Here is a 20,036-nt window from a genome sequence, read left to right as displayed (position 1 = left end):
GCAAACATGCTCTTTTTTCTTAAAGCGATGCTACTAACTTAAAGTTTTTTTCTACTAATCCATGGAACTTGCCTGTGGTAATTCGCACTGCAATGGTCTAACGGTGATTTTCTGTTTCCCTTATTCCTTTCCCATTTATTATCTAGAAGTCTTCTCTAGTGAAGATTCGTCTCTTATCTCCCATTGACTTACGTATCCACTATTTGTCTGTATCCATATGGACTCAGGGACATTTAATTTATTCCTCAGGTTGTAATCCTATGTTGTCATTGTTTATTTTGATTCTGAAGTTATTCCAGCTTTGACCATTGGGAGTTCTTTAAGCTTCAACCTTGGGAAAGAATTGGTTGTAATTTAACAAATTTTGATACAAAACTAAGTTGATAGAGAATGAAATAGACGTAGACTCAATGGATTCAATAAATAAGTTCACCTTCCTAGACATGGATAGTGATTGCACCTATTAAATTATGCTCCATGGGCTCCAACTGAGGTGCTGACCTTAACTTTGAACAGCATGAAAGCATATTTTTACTCATGAAGTTTTTTGCAAAAAAACCCCATGATTAACCATGTATTGGTTTATCTTAGTTTTATTGACGAAATCTCTCAAGATAGAATAAAAAGAGATAAAGTCCTATCCCCAAGGTTACTTGAATAGCCATGATTTATACATGGGCTTTTAAGTGACAATTGTGGCTACAATAACAGCGATAATTAAGGAAATTTAGTAAAAACAGGATGTACCTACTGAAATGTATCTATGAAAAGCTTCATGTATGGAATGATAGCAAGTTTCACTTTTTTATTCATGCACTGCACCATATTTTTGAAAACAATTTAAACATATACAATCGAGTGGCTGTCCCCACTGCAGTAGTGGTTAAGTTTGGTGTGCTCCACTTTGACGGTCGGGGTTCACAGTTTGGATCCTGATGCAGACCTACAGCACTCATCAGCCATGTTATGATGGCAGCCCACATATAAAACAGAGGAAGATTGGCAACAGATGTTCGCTCAGGGCGAATCCTCCTCAGAAGAATAAAACAAAAACACACACTCTAGTGATAAATTTATTCTTGATATTTTTCTTATAATCATTCAATAAGTGAATGCTATAAGCCCTATGCTTAAATAAGTCAAAATAACTTAGTGGATTGGTGATTTAACGCATAGCATATATTTGACCCTCTTTTGGAAAGAACCAGAGGGGTCAGCCCAGTGATGCAGTGGTTAAGTTCGCACATTCCACTTCCGTGGCCCAGGGTTCACCAGTTCAGATCCAGGGTCCGGACCTATGCACCATTTGTCAAGCCATGCTGTGGCAGGCGTCCCACATATAAAGTGGAGGAGGATGGGCACGGATCTTAGCTCAGGGCCAGTCTTCCTCAGCAAAAATAGGAGGATTAGCAGCAGATGCGAGCTCAAGGCGAATCTTCCTCAAAATCAAAAAAAAAAAGAAAACAACCAGAAAACATAATAGGTGACTTTTTTGAGTTAACATTCAGGTGAATTTGCAAAGTTAACTGCCAGCAATTGAGAGGCTGCCTTTCTTATCATATATTGTCTAGTCTTTCAATTTTAGAGCACTACTTAGCTTTCCGTTTTTAATTTAATCTTTAAAAACTTGCTCAGGCACAGAAGATACGGATTTAAGTATTTGGTTATATTGTTAATTAAAAAATACTATTCGTAATCCCAGAAAATGGACATATAATATTCTACTTCTCTTAATTGCTGGAAATTTAATGTTGAAAAAATTCTAACACCAAGTGTAGGTTTTTGATTACATGTGTATCATTTCAAAAGCATAAAATACATATTTTTAAACCCAAATAAAGATAAAAACAATTACGTCAACTTATAGGTATAAATGGCATATCAGCATCTATAGGATTTAATACATTCAAGAAGTCTTTAGGAGTATGTCTTACTTTGTCTTTACTTGTGTTCTAGGACCAGTGTTAACAATGTTCTAAATTTTAGTTGAGGTATATTTGGAACTTTAAGTTTATATTAGGAATAATTAATGGCAATTATGATAAAAAGTAAACTGGAGGTTTTTTTATTAGAAGTTTTTATAAAGTGTGATCTTGGTGACAGTGAACAAACTTCACACTATTTTGGAGTGTTGGTTGTTGGAGTATGATGTTGAAGACACTGACCAGGCCCCATTTGTTCTTGTTTTCTCAGTACTTGCGAAGTGTCTAATACAGCTGGTGGCTGCCAGCCTCTTTCCTCTTTTCCCTAGGGGAGTGCCCTGGAATGCTGGCAGCTGGGTGCAAGCTCCACTTCTCTTCCTCCCACCTGAAGGTCAAGTCTCAAGGTTCTCCCATTCCTGCAGAGCTGTGAGGCTACTGAGAGCCCACGCCCCTTTGTGCTTAGCTTCCCCCAGCATTCTAACTAGTCCCGATGCCTCAGTGTTTTGAGAGAGGAGAGAAAGAAGTAAGCCTTTTGGGCAGCACCCTAAAGGCTGGGGATGTCTGATGGATGCTTCCCTCACTCTCGAAATCTTGGTCTGAGTGGATGTCTCTGGGGACTGAGCTGTGGCAGCTTGGGGCAGGGGCTGAAGCAGATAAAGTTGTACAGCTCTTCTTACCCTTTTCAAAGCATTTTTCCTCAATTTTGTGTTGCGTTGGTGTATTGCAAATTCTTAACCAGATTCTGGAGTTTGGAACTCTCATAAACATGTTTTAGCCCCAATATTGTTTTTATCAGTATTTCTGTGGAGAGAAGAGGGCGTAGGACTTCCTGTCCCACTATCTGGCTGAAGTCACTCCTGGGATTTATTTAAAAACTCTGTGGCATTAGAGGATTTATGACAAAGGGAGGCTACTGGCCGATAGAATGCTCTATTCGAATTGTAAAAGGTCTTTTTATTTTCTTAAGTGAGTTGAGTCTTTAGGATCATTTTTTTAAGTTGACTGAGATAGTTTTTATGACGTGAGAATATACACAGGTCTTAGGTCATATCTGTGTTTGTCAGGATATGCTGGATTATGCTACAGCAAACAAATGAACAAAGCCTCAGAGGTTGAAAGCACTACATGTCTGTTGTTTAACACAAATAGAACCCCAGTGACTTCCGGGGCAATGCTGGTTCAGGTTCCCAGAGGCACCAGCATTCTGGAGCACTGCGCTCCCCTGGTTGAAGCCTTAGGAGAAAAAGAAAGACGAGAACTACTGAAAAAAAATCTCTGTGTCCTGAAAGTGATTCTCCTCACTTCTCACAATCCACTGGCCAACACTCATCAGATGCTCCTAATGAGTCACAAGCTGATTATAATCCTCCTGACTGCTCAGAGGAGTTGAGAAGGGGGTACAGGAGGTTTGAGGTGTCTCTACCACAACGTGAGAATGTTAAAAAGATAGTAAAAAAAAATTTTAAAAGAAATAGAATACATTAAACAGAAAAAAACCACAAATATTTTACATGACCATGCAAAATAAAAAATAAATGACCTCTTGGGCTGGCCCTGTCACCAAGTGGTTAAGCTCGAGTGCTCTGCTTTGGTGGCCCAGGGTTTTGCTGGAGAGAGTAAATCTTAAAAGTTCTCACCACCAAAAAAAAAATTGTAACTATGCGAGGTGATGGAAGTGTTAACTAACCTTATTGTGGTAATTATTTCACAATATATACAAATACCAAATCATTACATTGTACACTTAAATGTGTACAAAAACATATGACAATTATACTTCAATAAATCTGGGGGGGAAGACAAAAAAAAAAAGATTATACTTTCCCTCCACTTTGAGGGTATGGATATGGCCATGTGACTTGCCTTAGCAAATGAAATTTCAGTGAAACAGTAAATGTGCCACTTTCAGGTGGAGGTATTTTAGAGCCTTTAAGCATTGAAGCAGAGTTTTCTACATGTTCCCTTCGAGTATGGTGGTGAAACCTAATATTTTCTTTTGAGATGGTATCATTATAAACTAAAGGAATCTTTGCTATCCTAGATATCTGAGTAACAGCAACGAGCAGAGTCCCTCGGGTGATCTATATTGGACATGTATTTTCAGCGTGTTTTAAAACTTATTTGAAGCTTCTGATATATTAGAGTTGTTTGTCCTCACAGCATAACCTAGCCTAAACTGATTAGCACTGGGATCTTTTAACTGCTTGACTGCTATTAAATATTTTTACTTTTAGACCTTAAGTATAAACGTCTCTTGCCTGAGAAGTCATTCTTTTATTTTTTATTTACTTACTTTTAAAGATTGGCACCTGAGCTAACATCTGTTGGCAATCGTTTTTTTTTTATCCTTCTCCCCAAAGCCCCCGGGTACATAGTTGCATATTCTAGTCGTAGGTCCTTCTGGCTCTGCTATGTGGGATGCCGCCTCAGCATGGCTTGATGAGCACTGCCATGTCCATGCCACAAGGAAAGGAGGACTGGAAAATTCTCTGAATACTAATATTTACCATGGAACCCCTAAAATAATGTTAAATATTTAATCTAATTCAGACCTTAATACATGTAAATAATTATGTCAAACATTGACAAACCGTCAGCATCTTGCTCTATACTTATAAAAGATATACCATAAGACCAATGAAATTATTGTCATAAATATGATTTTAAGCCTTGATGAAATTCAAGAAACTTGAGGTCATTTATTTTGCTGGGAAATATTTGTTTGTTTGTTCTTTATTTGAATTGTTCATACTAATTATTATTAGGAAGAAGAAACCATGAAAATAACAAGCGTGGATCTGGTATTGTGCAAGAGCAGAGCATTATTTATATTTGATTTTCATTTAATTTAATGTGCTAGTCATTACGGAAGGCTGCAGCTAGTTTTACTTACTTCTATTTTATTTGTCTCAAACCAAGCAAGGCATCATGTGATTGGTAATATGTATAAAACCCAACATGTACAAATAAGAAAACCATTCTTCAAATAGCGTAAATCTTTAATAATTGTACCTAATTAATCTACTGAAAACCTCTGTATATATGGTAGAATTTATAAATAAAGACAATTTCACTTTCTTAAGAAGTAAAATAAATGACAACTGGGTAAATAAACTTGAAAGCCTCTGCTCTTATTTAAATGCTGGAAGGAGTAGGACAGAATAAGTAAGGCATTTTGGGAAAAAGGATATGTACATTGTACTTTCTTGTAAGTTAGAGTATTTTTCCCATGTCTATTAAATAAGATATATTCTCCTTGGAAAGAAAAAAATCCCTTAACTGTTTCAGTTTTATTTGACTTAAGTAATTAATTCTAAGAAAACAGGTAGATTCTAGCCCAAAATCCTTTTGACAGCATTCATGTAAAACTCAGTTATCTACATTATTTACATGAGATTAAGTATTTCAAAATGGAGATGTTATTTCTACCAATAAACTATCCACAATGGTTTGGTAGTCACTTCACTTCTGTCTTTATGTTTTGGAATTTCAGTGTATTCTCTCAAGGAAATAAGTATGTTTTTGAAGTAAAAGATTCTGTATGTTTTCTACTACTTGGCACTTTTTTTTTTTGAGGAAGATCAGCCCTGAGCTAACTACTGCCAGTCCTCCTTTTTTTTTGCTGAGGAAGACTGGCCCTGAGCTAACATCCATGCCCATCGTCCTCTACTTTATATGTGGGACGCCTACCACAACCTGGCTTTTGCCAAGCGGTGCCACGTCCACACCCGGGATGTGAACCAGAGAATCCCGGGCTACCGAGAAGCGGAACGTGCGCACTTAACCCCTGTGCCACCAGGCCGGCCCCTACTTGGCACTTTTAAGTACAGGGCTCAGTTATATTCTGAGCCCTCTGCGATGTGACTACCAAGCCCTGGAGGTTGGAAGATGAATAATTCACACAAGTCCTGCCGGCAAGGCATCTGCATATAGTGTATTTAATGTGGTGAGAGAGAGAAACTGACAAGAGAATAGTAGTCGATTATCGTGAGCATTAAGAGTTAGCCAGAAAGATCTGGGGGCATTTTACTTGCATTTCTGAACCACTAGTTTCTCATTTATATATAAGAAGGAATATACAATCATGCCTTTGAAATTTACTAATTTTGAAAAAAACAATCTTAATTGGCAGAAGGATATTTATTTTACAATTCATAAAGACATGCCGCTGTTACTTGTGTGCATTCTTTCAGGCTTGATTAATAACAAGGAGACTCATGTATGTTATTAGTTTTTGTTAATTAACATACATTTATCTATAAATTTAGATGCATTTGTGGATAATGGTATAAAGCACTTTTTTGGCCAGAAACAATAACAGCTTTCATAACAGTAACTGCCAACCGTGTAGATCAACTAGGAATGAAGACTGGTCTAGCCGGCATGGATTATGTGGAAACGGATTTATAAAAATATTGAGGCTTTTAACTTAGAAAACCTTAATAATTACATTAAAACTAAAATTAACTTCTCCTAGTGGTTAAATCAACTTAAGATAATAGAAAAATAGAATGAGTAGATTGTAAATAAAAAGATTGCAGACTGAGTGGATTTTATACACTATGTGAAGTTATCTGAAAATACCAGAGCAAAATAGCTGAATATCAAGTTTATATAAAATTGTTTATAAAATGAGTTTGATGACTCCACTCCCTGAGTTCATTCTGAGTCCAAGATTGTGCTAGCTGCATAGCCTTGAGAAAATTGTCCTCTCACATCCTAAACTTTATCATCTGGAATATGGCAATAATAAGAAGAGGAACACTATCTACTGACTAGGGTGGTTTGAAGAACGGAAAGAGATCCAATATTTAAAAACTTTAATATATTGTCCAACTCACAGAAAGACTTTAATAAATGTGAACTGTTCTTATGGGTAGTGATGACAATAATGCTAACCTGGAGAGACTAATCACATCCCATGAGGATGAAGATGAGTTTGCAAAACTTCAGTCAACCAATAAGATTAAGAAAACTGGGAACCACTATACAATTCTGATAAGATTATCTCACTTCTCAGCCCTAAAGTTCATTACTATTCCACAAGGATCTTACAAAACAGGATTTGCTAAAATTTATTACTAAAGACCCGCATTCTAAGATCAAACTTTGCCAGGTAGCTATCTGCCTCACTTCAATTGATGGAGACAGTAGAGAGCATGCAATAATATGGAATCAAGCTTCCTGAGCGGTTTTCAAACACTCCCAGAGAAGGCAGGATCTTGGGAGCATTTTATAATTTACACCAGGAATGAAACCAATGATGTATCTTTCTTCCTTTTCTTCTTTCCTTCTTTCTTTCTTTCCTCCCTCTTTGCTTGCTTCCTTCCTTCCTCTCTTTTCTCGCTTTCCTAAGTCTGGAGCTGTCCTATCTCAATAGTAAATGCAAAATATGAACTGCCTATTTAGGAGTATGTGTGTGTGTATGTGTTTGTCCCTCTGGACCAATGTTTCATAATAGCCAATGATACATTGTCTTAAACCTTTCTGTATAAAATATCTTATTCTTAATATTTGAATTTCATTAATGTTATTCCTGTTAATTAAGCCTTTAAAATGGATTCTTAAATATGCTTTATACCCTTACATTATAGCATTTGTGAATTAAAGGCAAGCTTCACAGGGGTGAGTTTTATTACAGTTCCTATATGAATCAACATAAATTATCAGAATTAATAAAACTTACTGCAAATTATATTAGTTCCATTTTGAAATTGATAGAATTTGTTAATGTTCCCATTTAGTGATTGTTCACTTAATTAACACAAAGAATTTGAATACAGCTTAAAAGTTTACATAAAATCCCTAAGGATAAAATTAATCAAAAAAATCAGGTCAATAAAACTACGTATACAGAAATAATCAGAGATAATATTAACACCAATAAACGCAAACAGTATGATGCTATGTGATAATAAAGGAAAACACAATATTTGTCTCTAAAATTCTAGTGGCTACATCGAAGAAAGAACATAAGCCTTTCCAAGAGTCACTGCAGCAATAAGATAAAGACAGCAGATACAGAATTCTTGGGGTTTCAGGATGGATATCATGCAAGGAGATATTCTCGGTTTTCTTTAGTAACTAAAATTTTCCCTTCTGTTATTATTTTAAATTTGATCATTAGCTAGAATTTAAAAGAACAAATTAAATGATTTAAGGTTATTAGTTGTTATAGGAAAAGGTCCTACAGTAATAAGCGCTGTATTTCTTTTAAAATACAATTTTACGTAAAATAAACTAATATAAACTGATTACAAAATTAATTAGGTTTAATGAAAATAAAAAATTTTAAGTGTTTTTATAATTTATGAGGGGATTTAAGACATACTTTTATGCCTTTACTGATCTGTGTGGCAAATAATACTAACAAATGTATACATTATAATTCCTTGTAGTGTTTACCAAATAAACACTTCATTTAATTTCTGGAAAACTTCTAAATATTTTGCTTCCAATTATTTTTCATTTCAAATAAAGAATAAATGCTTATGGAAGTTCATGCAGCACTTATACCGTTTGCTATATATGTCTTTAACCCTTAGTTTATACGGTCGCCTATTGTTTTCTCAATTATTAAAAATGTTCCAGGAATATACAGTGTGTACAGTTTACAAAATGCACTCTTTGATGTTGACTAATTGTTTAGAACATCACTGCATATCCATTAGTCCCTCTAATTGCATTGCAGACTTCCTAGGGTCAAGAATCGTATCTCATAATCTTTGCCATCCATTTATTTGTAGGCAACCACCACACTCTCATGACATTTTATTTTGCAGTCTACATCATGGACCGATAACTAGTGAAAATTATTGAAATGTTAAACATTTTCCAAGATAATTAGTGGTCATCTTCTGTGTTTACTTCAGATCGCACTATCAAAGATGCATTCTGCTGACTTTTGCTGACATCAAGAAAATGGGAATTGTTTTCTCTCCAAAGAAAGATGCTCTTTCTCCCACCTGACATTTCAGGCACCTCAAAAGGGATGGCACAGACTATTTCCAGTGAAAGACTAAACTGATCTTTGAAAACAGTAGTGGCATGCTGGCTGAGGCAGTGACTCAGGTCATCTCTATTAACCCTCACATTTTATTACCCTGAAGTTAATCTGGAGCCGAAGTAACAATCTTTCCTGTCTGAATGTTTGAATAGCTGGAGACAAGAGTACCAGCCAACAACTTAATTATGGATTTAAAAAATTGGCATTAATCTTTTCTCTTTCCGGTATATATTCTTTTCTAATGCCACAAGTCACAGTAAATTGCTCATTAAACTTCAAGCAATGCTATGGAATGCTTGCTACCATTTATAGGCAATGCTCTCCAAAGTACAATTAGAGGGAGTATTATGACACAGAACAATGGAGACAATTATTTCTGAAGTTTATTAATGCTAATTAGCATATGGCATCTAAGACAGCTGCTGATACTTCATTGCTAAATACTGAGGGACTAATTAGTGTTTGATGTTAATTAGCTTCTTCTGCATGTGCTTTGCCCTTAGATGCATATGCACTGTCACCATCGGGCTATTAAAAGTCTGGCCCTGCACTCTGCAAGAACATGATGTGGCATTTAGGAGTTCTTTCAGAGTATGTGCCATTCCTCTCTAATATATATGTCCTTAATAGATTCCACAGAAGCTTTAATAATTAGATAGTTATTCCACTCTTCACTTAAAACATGCTAATAAATCATAGATTTTTAAGTGCTAAAATGAAAAATATCCTTTAATTTCTTATAATTTTTCATGTCCATGTCTGATAAAGGGATGACTTCAAATACCAGAGATCACTGGTATAAAAAGTATTTGGCTTTTAATTTATTTAATAATCAAACTGATTTTGCTTGTGCCTATCAATTTACACTAATGTTTTATTCATGTTTAAAATTCATTATTAAATAAATATATCAAATATGCACACCTTTCCCGTTAACCAATTCAGTAACTCTTTTGGTTTCAGATTCTTTTCCTCCTTGAACTGACACAAAATACATTTTCTTTCTTTTAAAACCTGCGATAAGAATTTATCCAATAAGCTCATCTTTTGAAGATATCAAAATTCAAGCTAAGCTAGTGATCTATAAGGACTCTTCATGTTCGTCTTCAAAAACATATCATGGTTTAAAAATTCTAACGATAATCTCTGGTTTTAATTTCACATAGGGGTAACTAATTGTTTTCATGACACTACAGGTGTGCATTTTGAATAATTATTAACAAGATTTAGAGTTAGTAATAAGTACCCAATCATTTTTACCCTTTATTTTATATGTTTTAGGTGTTTTGGTGCTTTCATAATTGGTATGAATCTATTATGGTTCACAGCATTAAAAATAAAGGAATGAAACAAAGTTATCTACAGTGAAAATTGTACAAGGACTTGTCAAAGTTACAAACTACAATATATCAACATCTAATTGGCCAGAAAACAGGGAAAAGAAGGGCAAAGAAGGAAGAACAAACAGAGAAGAAAAAACAACGTATAAATGATGAGGGGTTGGTGAGCCGATGAGTTGAAGGAAAGGTTTCTTGGACTCTCAAGGTCTGGCAGTAGTTGTTTTATTTAGAGAATAGTGTGGAATAGCATGGGGACAGGACCCATGGGCAGTAAAAAGCTGCTACAAACATGGGTTGAAGATAGGGCTAAATTTAAGGCATAGGTATGTGAGTTATCTCTTTACAAGACAAAGGAAAGAATATATAAAAAAAGTTGTTAAAATGGTATTAGTGCAGGTGGGGTCTTGTTATTGGATGGTCCTATAACTTTTAGATAAGAATCAAACCAGAGTAAGTAAATGGCTGAAGCCACCACCTTAAATATTATCTTCAGCTAAAGACAAAGGAGGATGTTGGTTGTGGGGGAGGGGTCAGTTACATGAGGTTACCAGACAAGTACAATAAACAAGACTTAAGTCCTTCCCTTCCCCATTAAGAGTTTCTAGAGATAAAGTCCTTCTCCCTTCCTCCTGGTGCAGAGAGGGAGACACCCCCACAGATGGAGACTTCCTTCACAAATGCAAATGTCTCTCATCAAAGGACAAGCAAATTCCACTCCTCAGAGCCTCCTTCCTGTCTTCATCCAGCACAGATTTTCTAGGTTGATTTCTCATTAGATGTTTGAGCTTTGGAAAACAAGGAATATATCTATAAAAGCAGCTGTTTTTTTATTCTCTTTCTCCTCCTCCTTTTCCTCCTCTTCCAAGTCATTCTTCTTCATCGTCTTCATAGTTTTTACATTCATGAATGAAGGTAAGAGAAGTTTCAAGAAAGTTAGATTTTAGGATATGAAAATGAAAGATCTAAAACTTAATAAGTAATTGGCTATTGAGGACTCTGAGTACTGAATCCATATGTATAGTATAGTGAAAAAAATACCAAACTTGACTCTTAGTATGTTTGTGGCATTGGGCCTCAAAGTCTCAGATTCCTTATCTATAAAAAGAGAATTATTCTTGAAAGCCATAAACAGCCATTAATGATTATGTTACTGCACAAAATTGAGAGTCTCTTGCCTGATTCACATAAACAAGCCAATTAATTACAGTATCATCCTTTGGGAAAAGAGGTCAACTTTATTCTGCAAGATTTGTCTGCAGGGAGACAGGGGGTGTGTGCCCTCAGATCTTTCTCTCCAATTCAGGATTCAGGGTGAAATTTAAGAGGTTAGAAGGAACAGGCTGGCATGTGGAAATGCTGGCAGGACAGATTTTGATTGGTGGGCTTCAAGCATTTATGGTAAGGTTCTAAACATTTAGGACAAGGTTCTAAACATTTATGATGTGGTTCTAAACATTTATGGTAAGGTAGGGAAGGAATTTGAATACTGGATCTTCCAGAATGATGGACACCTGGCCTCTGATAAGAATCCAACTTTTGACTTCTGGTCATGTACCTTTGGTTCCATAGGGAGGAGAATCTTTGGTTCTGTGGTCTTTTCAGGTCAAGATTTCTTCTTCTGTGCATGCTTTGGCTATGTGACTTTGCACATTTTCTGAAAGACAATTCTTAATCACTCTTTTGATAAGACAGGGTCAGTTGAACTGGTCCTTGAGGGCCTGCAGTTACAATTAGGTAGCTAGTACCTAAAGTTTTTTTTTGCAATTATTAATTATAGCTTTTAGTTGTTCATCCATCCCTCATTGTTAACTGTGCTACTTAGGCAATATATTATCTGGCTCCCAGTGGGTTCCTACACATAACATCTCCCTGGCACCCGGGTCACCATAGTAATGGGTGTTTGAGCCATTTTTCAGGAATTAAGACCCCCTTGTCCAGTTCAGGCTGGATGAGACCACCAACTCATTGACTGGACCTACGCAGCCACCTGGTAAGTGATCTTTCTGACATTAAGAAGCTAAAAACACCACCCTCAGATCGTGGAAACACCACCATTTTGTGAACCTGCATCCTTGAAGAGGCATGAAGCTTGACTACACTTGCACGGATCATCAATTACCTCACTTCTCTTTACCTCCAATCATCTATTCCCATCCTTCAGACCTTCTTGTCCCTGTACCCCATAAATACTCCTGAGTCTCTATTTTCAAGGAGGTGGATTTGAAACTTGTTCTCCTGTCTCCACACTTGGCTGCCTTGTGATTAAAACCCTCTCTATCTGCTGCAACCTCATCATTTTGGTGATTGGCTTTCTGGACAATGGGCAAAACTGAACCTGGTTCAGTAACATTCTGTTCGCACAGAAGAATATTTAAGAGTATGTTCTGTGACTGCCCTGCTTCAAGGGGTTGTATCAGCTTTTCCATCTGGAAAATTGTAGTGATAATTTTGCCTGTCTATCTCACATCAGAGATTCGAGGGAACAAAGGCTGGAGGCAAGTATTAAAATGCAAATAACTTTATTTGGGATGTGCAATATCAATAATTTACCCATAACTCTGGTAATGTCTCTCCCTCTATTGAGAGAGTCTTTTATCTCTTTCAACATTCTAGTAAGTCAATGACCTCAAAGTAAATTTCATAAAAGATGCAAGTCGGTAGTCTCACATCTGAGTTCTGAGATATTTACAAGACCTAACACTCTTAAATTAGTCATTAGTCTTAAATTAACTGTTTCTCTGTCATCATTTAAATGGAGATGGAGAAAACTTCTCTGAAAATATTATACCTTTATAGGTGAAATAGGAAAATATTTATACCTTTAAAGGTGAAAGACCTTTAGTCAAGAAATTCTGGTCTAGCTCATATTCACATGTAAACAGTCATAGGAAATAACTGTGCTTGACCCAACTGACTGATTTTTTAACAATTCACTTATAAGTTCTTGTGTCTTTGTCAAGATGGTATTAATGTTGTCTTCAGTGTAACTAAAGCTTAGAGCCTTTACTTTAGAAAATGCTTGAATATAAATTCTCTGTCTCTTTGAGATATAAATCTTCTCTCAGCCTCTGTTAGTTTTATAGCCCAGTTGTGTCTTTCTCATACCTGGAAACCATCCTTTGAAATGCAACCTAGAAAGATAGTGGCCCCATCTCCCAGTCTCCCTGGAGGGTAGGAGCCCAACCAACTATTACAATTATTAACAATTAGCAAACAATCACATTGACAACCTCCCCCTGACTCCACTTTCCTCCAGCACTTTTCTATTAGTCCACTCCAGTGCTTAAATCTCTCCAGCATTTGGTTTCAGTGGAGCTGAGTTCAATCTCTCTCCCCTATTGCATGCCTTGAATAAAGGCTTCCTTGACTGTTTAACTCTGTTCAATGCAAATTTTCCTTGACACCTTCAAGAATTCATCTTATATTAATAATCTTGGAATTTTGGTGAATAACAGTATTGGAAAGATCTGTAGGGTATTTTGTCTTTGACGAATTTTTACTAATACTTCAAAAATGTATAAAGTAGGTCTATACATCAAATATCTTTAACTTTGTGAAAAAATAAAACTAAAAACACAAGATTCCACATTGATTTGAGTGTAAGGACCTACTATGCTCTACCCCAAAAGACTTTAATAAAAATGGATTTCTAAGACTTTGCTGTCTTCAATGATACAGTTTTGGCACTTAGTATTAAAGGAGTATGCCTTTAAGAGTAATTACAAATTTAAATCCAAATTTTGATTTTTCTTTTCTTACCTGTCCTTGTTGGAAAAAAATAAGTGATTTATTTGCTTTAGATTGTTTCTTTGGTACATCATCACGTTCAGTTAAACAGCTTCTCCCCAGAATCCGCTCTAACCTTTGTACGGCACTATTATCCTTCTGAAGATCCCCAAAGGTTACAGCAATTAGAACATAGTACGTCTTTGCAACTAAAACTCAAAAGGTCTATTTTAATCATTATGCTTTACCACAGATCAATAGCCTCCATTAAAACGATTCTTTTTTTCTTTCTACTGACCCTGCTTTGACTGTGCTTGCAATGAGTTGCAAATCAGATACTGCTAAAACTTATCTAATTATTTTCTTCCACTAAAACATCTAATTTAGCTGGGGGAAAAATAAAGAACCTCACATTTTTTTAAGAGATGAATTTGGCCTCTGCCTGAATATAAGTGGATTAATGGCTTTAATGAGGCCACATGCCCAGGATTGGTGTGCATAGAAGCGATGGCAAGTAGTGACTGTCAGGATGTTATCGCACGCAACCATAGGCAGAGAGGTAGTAACCTGTGCTTTTCAACGACCAAAACAGCCTTCTGCTCTTGACTGCTTCGTTGCTATTGAGGCTATTATTTTGTGTCCTTTCTCCACACAGAAATATAGCTTTATAGCTATATAGACAAGGCAGATAAAATCCGCACATGAATTTGGAGAGGAAGTCATTATACCAGTGTGAGACCTGTTAAGGCTATTTAAATAACTACTGAGAGGAGAATGGTTTCATCTGGCATGGACAATCATTGGGTATTAATTTGAAACTGGGTCAGGTTTTTAAAACATTAAATAATATATAATTTTTCTCATTGCAACTCCTTAAGGCAAATCAGTTCTAAGAAAACTACAAATAAAACAAGGAGAGGCAAAAGCAGGTGGATGTAAATAGATCCACTAATATATTTGCAATAGAAACTATCTGATACATTTTTATACTATTTCTATATGAACAATCATATTCCAAGATGATTCAGACTCAAGATGAAATTGGTGATTAATTCTATCTTCCTGAACTTTGAACTTATTTTGAAGCACCAGACAATTAACTTAAGGTACATAATTATTTTGGTTATTTATACAAAGCCCTCCAAATATGAAAGCATTTGATCATTATAAACAGCAGGAGCAAAGATGCCATGTATATCTATGTTCATCTTCCATCTTCGGAGTCAGAGGAGTCTGGCACGTACTTTGTTCATTGTAAATATTTGTTGAATAAAGAACCAACCAACCAATCGCTCAAGAGATTTTATTTTAGTAAAAGGATATCCTAATCCACAATAGATGAATACATTTAAATATACCTGGGCATTATGTACATATGCTCATATAAAATATATGTGTTCATGCAGTAGAGTTGTGTATGTGTATGTAGTACAGTTATGCACCACATAATGACATTTCGGGCAATGATGGACCAAATATACGACACTGGTCCCATAAGATTTGTACGTATAGCCCGGGTGTGTAGTAGGCTATACCATCTAGGTTTGTCTAAGTACCCTCTACAGTGTTTGCACCATGACAAAATCACCTACCAATGCATTTCTCAGAATGTATTCCCATCATTAAGCAATGCATGACTATAATATATAAACCCTAGCCTGGCTTCAATCTGGGAGTTACCTGGTATCAGGTGATTCCTGATGCTCATTAGCCTGAATAAAGTCCTTAACAACTTCTGTTTGAATCACGTAAATACTTTCCTTTGACAAATGTGAGCCCAACTTTAATAGAAAGAGAGAAAAACTCATATGCTAATATTAAAAGAGAACATTTAGTAAAATTCAACACCTATTCTTGACAAGAACTTTTGGCAAATTACAAACATAAATGGGACTCAATTTGGTAAAGCAGACTTACTAAAACCCTGTCGTAAATGTCATTATTACTGATGAATTACTGAAATCATGCAGTGTTCCACCCCAGTTCAAGAATGAGATTTTTAAATATTTCAAGAGTGTCCTAGTTAATGCAATAAGGATTTCCAAAGAAAGAAAAGGCATAAAGAGCAAAGACATGAAGTAAAAGACACCCTGTTTGCAATGATATTATTCTGTACATAGAAAACCAAAAAATAATCAATAGAAAAATTCTTAAAATTAAGTGAATTTATCAAATGCGTTAAATACACAGGAAATGAACAAAAGAATTATACTTTTATAATACATTTAAAATAGTATCCTAAAACATCAAAAAGCTGGAAATAAATGTAATGAAATATGGGCAAGAAATCAAGACTTATGACTACAAATAGTGTTGAGAAAATTGTGAAAAGACAGGATCTAAAGGGATGAAACTTGCTCATGAATTGGAAAAGTCAATATGTAAAGAAATATTTCTTTCCCAAAATGATTAAGAGACCTAAATTCAACCCAAGAACAATCCCAGGAGGCAAATTTAGTGGAAAAGTACAAGTTGATTTCAAAAATTAAAGTAGATGTGCAAAGAGTCAAGACAATGTAACAAACAAATGTACGACGTTTAAACTGTGACCTGTTAGGACCTATTTTAAAGCCATCATGATTGAGAGTGTAGTATTGTCTCAATGTACAAGCTCAGAAGCAGGAAGATGTTTGTATGATTATCGAATTTACAACAGCATAGCACTCCATCACAATATGGAAAGAACTGTCACTTCAATAAATGATTCTGAGTCTGTTAGATATCTGAAAAATAATAATCTTAGTTTATGCCTCACACTGTGTGCAAAAATAAATTCTAAATTGATTTAGATGTAAACAGAAAAGTAAAACAAAAAAGCTTTTGGTAGAAAATGTACCAGAACATATTCATGGTCTTGGAATAGGCAATGATTTCTTACATAGGATAGAAAATAATCCCACATAGGTAGGCATGCTATATTAGACCTCATTAAACATAAGAATTTCTATTAATCAAAAGACTAATCAAAATTGTAAAGGAAGCCACAGATTGGGAGAAAATATCTTCAAATATACCTTCTAGACTTGAATCTAGAATATATAAAAGACTTCTAAAAGATAAGGAAGGAAAAGGCAGAAATCATTTGTACAGGCACTGCTTAACAAAAAATAATATCCAAGCATTCAACGATTATCTAAACTATCGCTTAACATCCTTGTCCAGTAGGGATATGCAAATTAAAAGGACCTACTTGGATAATATCCTCCAGAAGCCTAAATGAAATAGAAAGAAGTGTTGGTGAGGGTTTGGAGCAATTGGAACTCTGTTCCAATACTGGTAGGAATGAACACAGGTATAGCCACCTAGGAAACCATTACGTGAGTCTATTATAGTTGATATTATGCATGTTCTATTACCCGGAAATTCAACTTCTAGTGATCTATCTGACGTAATAGATAATAGTGTAATAGACACTGTGTGCTCGTACACACACGTCACCAGAAGGTTGCACCAGAATAGTTTCAGCAGCATTATTTGTGAAAGCAAAAAAGTAAAAGAAATTTGCAAATATGTATAAAGTGGAGGGTGAGTAAAACTCATTATTCCAGATTTATGCAATGGGATGTTATGCAACCATACAGCAATGTAAATGCATCTCACAATCAAAATACCGCCTGAGAGGCGTTGGACCTAGGAGAGTGCTTACTGTATAGGCTGATTTCCATCAAGTTTAAAAAGCAGACAAACACATTCTCTGGTGCCAGAAGTTGGGAGACTGGTTACCTTTGTGGGGTGGTGACTGGAATAGGGCCTAGGAAAGCATCAAAATACTAATATATTTTTATTTTTGCCTGAAGTACAGATTACATGGGTATGTTCCCTTTGTGACAACTCATCAAGTCAACACTTGTTATTTGTGTCCTTTTCTGTGTGTATGTGTACTTAAAAGAAAAATTGTGTTCCTGTAAAAATCTTAGTGGAAAATGCAAAGAAAAACATAAATAAGGTAGTTCTAGTGAGTAAATTGAAAACTTGATTTGCAGGTAAATCATAACTCAATATTTTACCGCTCTGGAATACATCAGCGAGGGTAAAACAGTCCATATTGATAAATACAATTTATTTCAAGACTGGACACAGCAGAATCAAACCCTCTCAGCAACCATAATAAATAAGTTTGCATAAGGAGCCTCAGCTCCTAGGGAAACACCAGAGGACTGATAGGTTTAGGTAAGACGTTTGAATGGTGGAGAAAATCTTGGAAAATGCTAAAGAATCATAAATGAAAATATTTCATTTTTAACTATAAAAAATAAATAAAATACTCTCAGTTGGATTTCCTGTTGACTTTCCATTAGCTGATCTTACTTCTGTCATTTTGTGACATATGATATTAAATTTCTTAATGGGTATGAAAAAAATTTACAGAAAATTTCATATCCCAATATCAGAATTATCTTTGAAAGTAATTATCAATACAATAAATGTACTAAATAAATATAAGTATACCATATTATATCAGGTAAAGGTATTATATAAGAAAATTTACAAAAAAAATCATGTTTCTTGATATTTAACAATAAACAACAGAATTACTCTTATATATGTCCTAATCTAGTATCAACAAATGATAAAATTTAAACTTGGGTGATAAAGGTTATTTTATAATTCAATGGTGATATATATATAGAATCTCAGACAAAAAAGATAAGATTTTATTTAATAGAATACAACTGTTTAAAATACTCTGTTGACAGTGTGTGCGAATTTGAGAAAGAGATTGAGAACAGACTCGCACACGTTTGTGACTGTATATGTCTGTTTTCAGGAAAACAATACAGAGCCGCAATAATCAGTGAGGTCTCCCAGAAGACGGGCTGTGCATTCAGATTGTTCCTGGGAAAGCATTATAAATAACTAGTGTTCAGAAATATAAAAAGACTTACAAATTCTCTGGGCTCTCATGACCAAAGCGAAGCCAATTTTTGATTCTGAATTACACAAGAATGATTGGAAAGTTTTCTTGCTTAAACCTAATAACCCATATCTGACATTCCTGAGTAAGTAAAGCATTGTGTGTTTCGCAGCAGCTAAATCACACAGAATGACCTAGATTTCCCACCCCACTTCATTCAGAATTACTTGATTTTATCTGTTTTATGTTAGTATTCTGCCCAAAACATTTCAAATAGCTCATTATTGAAACCAAACCAAACTAAGCCAAAAATCTAATGTATGCATTTCTTTTTTGATAACATGCTCATTAATATATAATTTCCACACAGTATAATACATCCATTTTTTTTGTCTTACTGTTCTATGTGTTTGAGTAAATGTACACAGTTACACAACCACCACCACAATCAAGATATAGAATATTTCTATCTCCCTCAAAAGTCCCCTGGTGTCCCTCTTTACTCCATCTCATTCCCCCACCCATCACCTCTCCAACACTTGGCAAAATCAGGTCTGATATCTCTTTCTGTAGTTCTGTCTTCCCAGGTTGTTATATAATGGGGATCATTCACTGAGTAGCCTGTTATGTCTGGTTGCTTTCACTTAGAGTAATGCTTTTTAAAATACGTCTATGTTTCTGTATTTTTCAGTAATTCATTTCTCTTGATTACTGAGTAGCATTTCACTTTATGGATGGATGTACCACGATATATTTTCCACTCACTAATTAACAGCACATGAGTTGTTTTCAGTATTTGGCTATTATCAGTAACGGTGCTATAAATATTCACATATAGGTCTTGGTGTAAATGCACATTAACATTTCTCTCAGATAAATACCTAGGTGTGGGACTGCTGGATCATATGGCATTTTTCTGTTTACCTATAAAAGAAATTGCCAAACTGTTTTCCAAACTGGGTGTAACGTTTTTCATTCCCCAAAACAAGTTATTAGAGTTTGAGTTGCTAGTACTCGGTGTTGTCAGATTTTACTAAAGTAGCCATTCTAATAAATGTGTAGTGGTAGCTCAGTTTTAATTTTTGTTTCCTTAATGACTAATAATTTTGAGCATTTTTTCATGTGTTTATTTGCTACTCATATCTCTTCTTTGCTGAATGTATTATTAATTTTTTTTACTTGGTTTT

The sequence above is a fragment of the Equus asinus genome, chromosome 7 (genome assembly GCF_041296235.1).
Source record: "Equus asinus isolate D_3611 breed Donkey chromosome 7, EquAss-T2T_v2, whole genome shotgun sequence".
Taxonomy (NCBI): Eukaryota; Metazoa; Chordata; class Mammalia; order Perissodactyla; family Equidae; genus Equus; species Equus asinus.
This window is presented reverse-complemented; position numbering follows the sequence as displayed.